Below are 5013 nucleotides of genomic sequence, written 5' to 3'. Positions count from 1 at the left end.
GGGGGGGGGGTGTAGCCATGGGATACTGACACTCTAAGAGTGTGTCATACTCTGATTGGTTCAGCCTGCCATCAGCTGGAGCATATTAGACCTGAAGTGATATAGATATGGATCACTGATGATGCTCTCACTATTGCGGCCCTTGGTCTCCCTTTCTTTGTCTGTGTACACCCCTCAGCTGTCTGCTGTGTTTTTATACAGTAAAATCTCTGTCTGTCTTTTTTTGTATTCCTACCAAAACAGAGAGAGACAGGTAGAGACAGCATGACATGGAGAGAGAGAATACTGTTGAAAGGGAAGTAGACTGTTTGAGAACAAGCAAGAGCAGGAGATTGAGATGAATGGGATGTGTGGTACAGTGAATGCAGAGCGTAGGGTGTTTTCTATTAACTGTGGCGCCAGGAGGTAAGCAGGAAAAGCAGCAGGTGGCTTAACAGTTAGACTTTGGCTTTACCTGACCTCTGACCTGTGACCTCATGGCTGTTTCTATAAGCCTTTCCTTTTGGCATTTGCATGTTTTGTCCTCGTCTGTGCTCTAGTTTCCAATGGCAGTTTAAGTGAATTGGAAAACTCTATATTGTAACTGGATGCCTTTTACTGTCAATGTGTGTTAGCTTCGTGACAGACTGGAAACCTGTCTAGGGGTTCTCTGTCTCTTACTCAATGCAACTTGAACATGATAAAGGGTTAAAGAAGAAAAAATGGATGGAGGGTTGAAGTGATGTCCTAGTTTATGGAATAGTCTGAAACATTTTCATAAAAATATAATATTTAGTGCTTGTTGATTGTCAGTTACAGTAATAGCAAATGGAAACCAACAAACTCAGGTCATGTAACTTTTTACATTTTGAAAGGCCTTCAAGCCAGAGCTGCATGTACTGCAAAAGGAGAAACATTACCACATACAGATAAACATACAATCTGGTTTCTCAGGAGCTGATGAAATAATGTGTAAGTGCTTAATTAAGGCATACCTAAACATTTGAAAATATTTCATGTTTTATTTTGTATTTTTGTCAAATAATATTTTAGCACCCTCACAGGCACAAACACTCTGATTAAAATATGAAGCCATTTTGTCATGAAGTATCACTCTAAGTGAAAGATCCGTCTATTCTTGCGTTCCAAAGGCTATTCTTAGCACAATGTGCGTCTTTGATGAACATAACAACTGCTTGGATATGGAAATAAGACACTGTGTTTGACTGTATAATGTCAAAATGCCTCACAACCCTAAAATAAGGTTGCAACAGTAAATGAAGAGGATGTCAGAATGTGAATTTTCTTTTGATGGAAAAATCCGATGAGGAAAAGCAAAATAACACATGACAAAACCTTTCCCCTAATGAGGTCCCATGGCAGCCTGCCTACATGGGTTAACAAAACAAACCCTCCAGTGAATCTTCCCCCTGAAACATGAACGTTTTTACTGTGTATTCGTTCTGCAGGAAAAGCTATGAGGTTAGGGAGAGGTCATGCTACTGTGCTGTAGATGTGTATGGCTTAACATAACTCTTATTTATTGCAATTAATAAAATGTATATTTTCTTAGGTCTAGTATAAGGCAGGTAAATGGTTGTGTGCTTGTCTGTCAATCTGCTTTTGCATGAAGAAATCACTAAATTGATAATTCATTAGTCACCAGAACACCATTCTAAAAATAAGAATCATAATGGCTAAATGATTAATGATAGGTGTTTTTTCTCTCTTTAAGCTTCACATTTATTAGAATGACTTCTTGTTTGATTTTGACTCAGTGAGTGACCATAGGAGAGCCTCCAGCAGATGCTCATTGTAATATTATTCACAACTGACCAAATACCCTTTTCAATTGCGTTTTAGATTGTCAAATCACTGGGGCTAATCATTACTTCAGGTAAAACAGGATGACCGTCATAAAAATGATTGCGTCTATATGAATGTACTGTAAATCATGCCAGCTGCACAAACAATTGTTTATCCCTTTTATTATGAGCGCAACACTCTTTCCCTTGTTTGTCTTTCTTTGCCTCCAGTCATCTATCTTTCTCCTTTTAATTTAGCTTTACACCTTACCTGACTCTGTGGTTTTTCCCACTCATTCCCCTCCCTTCCATTCTTGTCCTCTTCCTCTCTCTTGCTCCTCCACCTAATGTGTCTCAGCCTTTTACTTCAGGGTCAGCTATGAAAGACTCCTCTTAGTTACTTCTCCCTGAAGTGCTGCTGAATGTTTTAGAGGATGCAGCTGGTGCATGCTCTAGTTGTATTTGCATACAATTTGTATGGAGGTGGTCACTTCTGATTAACATTGTTTATAGAGATGGGTAGGGTGGCTGAATGGCCATTTTAATTGAAGGTTAATTTGTTGTTGACATTAGAGGTCAGTAGGTCACGTTTTTTGAATATTGAGATGGTTTTAGTTTTAACGCTACTTGTTTAAATCATATCTCAAAACCACAAAGTTTGTCGTACTTAGGCTACACAATCCTATACTCTATTTGACCTGTGACCTTGGTTTCCATGTGTGGTGTAGTGGGTCACAAAAAAAGACACACGCAAAACACCCTAATGCAATATCTTCCTTTTATTGAACACTTTCTATTAAAAATCTAGCTGTGTGTATACAGTACATGGTCCTATTCTTGTTTTTTGCATGGCCTCATTTCTAAATGAGCAGAATAACATGGCTAAACCATGGCTGGCTCTTGTGCTAAACCATTACTTCTGACTACAGGGGACACATAAATATGTTCCCAGAGGGCAAAAGATGTTGCAGGAACAAATAACGACAGGCAATTTCCTCATAAGTGTCATTAAAACTGCATCTAGCTACAGTACAGTGGCTGTGAGACTGTAAGCATGCATCAGCAAAAACTGGCTGCAGGCTACGCTTGAGGAACTGCATCTGTTTTTCATATAAGTCATTGTCATGCACTGCTCATTTTTCCAAAAGCAAGAATTTGCTCATCAATGAGATAAACTATGTAAAAAGGCTTAGACTGATGCACAAAATCAGAACCTCTTATGTTGATTTTTTTTTTTTTATAAGAGATAATATACTCAATTGCTTCCTTAAACAATGAGATTAGCAAAGTGCTTGTACTCAGCTCCCATCTGTTTTATTTTTTATCTGTGAAGGTGACCTATATAACAGCTTCAAATATCAAACCTAAGTATCTGTATTGTGCATAAACACATGTCCTAACAACTGGTAAAAGTGGCTGTCCCATCACAACCAAACCACAGATAATTGACCCTTCTGTTTATGCAAATTACACTCATTATTCTCATAGTTCCGATGGCATATTTTGATGTTTAAGTGGTTGGATGACTTGGTTGCAAGTTCTGCACAATGTTTTTTTTATTTCCATTGTTTGTAGCACGTGGAAGCCACAATACACCAATACCAACTATCAAAATGAGGTTCATAAAGGAGAAAAGATGAACTTAAAACCAATTTGCAACAATGTGATAAATCTTTATCCAAAAAAATGTACCAACGTTGCATCACTTGTTGACCAGCCTCTTGAGAAAACTCCTAGTATTGCAGATAATGACTCAACCCGTGGTCATCTTCTTGGCCTGTGGTAGCTCTAACAGTAATAAGCAAATGTTTCCAAATGACTAAAACTACTTAAGTTCAATTACCTGTATGCTGTGACTGGTCGATTGACACACAATGTTGATGCTGGCTAGTCCCAATCAAGGTCATCGTGATGCTAATCCCAACAGAACAGGATCACTCAGCAGCTTGTTGCATGGCGGAAAAGCCCCATCAACCCACTCAGTTATTACTTCTCAGCATAGTGCCCTTCCATGTAGAAGAAGCCTTTGAACCCTGTGGAGGACACAGAGTGTTTTTGTTGCCAAAATGAATTTCTTGCCATAATCATCTTCAAATGTAAAAAACTGGGAAGCCTCCATTATCATCATTATCTTTATCATGCATCAGCCTGTCAGCATTTAAAGAAGCCTTGCAGAGGTCAGTAAGTGCGCTAAGATCATGATGACCCTTTTAGCGTGCACTGTGGAAGACTCATGCTGCTACCCATTTATACATATAGCTGCACAGACTCATGCACATGCAGTGTATCTATACAAATGCACATAACTCACCCCAAGCTCCACACTCACTACAGTGTCAGTGACTAACTGGGTTAGGGGTAGGGCCGGGCATTTCTCTGTGTATCACTGACCCGTATTATGTTACATTGTATTCCCCAGAGAGTGGATATGATCCTCTGTGTCATTGGAAAATGAAGGGTGCACGGATGTAGTGGAGGAGGAGGAGTAGTAGAGAGAAAAAAAGCAGCATGTGAAGCTAGGCAAATGTAGAGAGTTAGTGTCACAGCAACTGAGGAAATCCTGGAGAAGATGAAGGGAAGATTGATGCACACACATAGAGAATGTAGAGAGTTGAAAGCCCATAAGTTTAATCCATGTCATAGAGTCTTAAGGTCTATGATAAGGAAAAATAGTTAAAGGACACTTCCAGTTTATTACAGCTTAGGTCTTATTTTTGAAGTTTCCCCTAACATTCCAAGTAATAGTGAACTAAATAAATTGCTGAGATAGGAATCACTAAAAAGAAGTCTGATCGGGCAAGAAACGTGAACAGTCGATAGTACATAATACGACTGGTGAATTTGTTCACTCATTTGCTACTCCCTAAAAGACACTCTTATTCTATAGTGAGCAGTAAATTGAGATTATGGACCAGAATTAATCTTCGTCAATTTGCATCATCACTGACAGGTGTAGAGTAGTATGGAACTTGGATGACATTAGCATGTTAGCTGACAAAGCCTTTGGTTGATGGTGATTATGGTGACTGATGGTAGCAAGCTGCCACTGGGAGAGTGTGATAGATATTTCTCTTTCACACTGTCCCAGCTCGTCTCTCTCCTTATCCCCTGACTTTTATGACTTACCTTTGCTCTTTTTAGGTTTTTCTCAGTTTTGCTTTCTCTCTGTAACTCCCATTTCTAGTCCTCTCATCCCCATCGCCGCCACTTCCCTCTCTCTCTCTCCCCC

This window comes from Etheostoma spectabile, chromosome 23 (genome assembly GCF_008692095.1).
Source record: "Etheostoma spectabile isolate EspeVRDwgs_2016 chromosome 23, UIUC_Espe_1.0, whole genome shotgun sequence".
NCBI lineage: Eukaryota > Metazoa > Chordata > Actinopteri > Perciformes > Percidae > Etheostoma > Etheostoma spectabile.
This window is presented reverse-complemented; position numbering follows the sequence as displayed.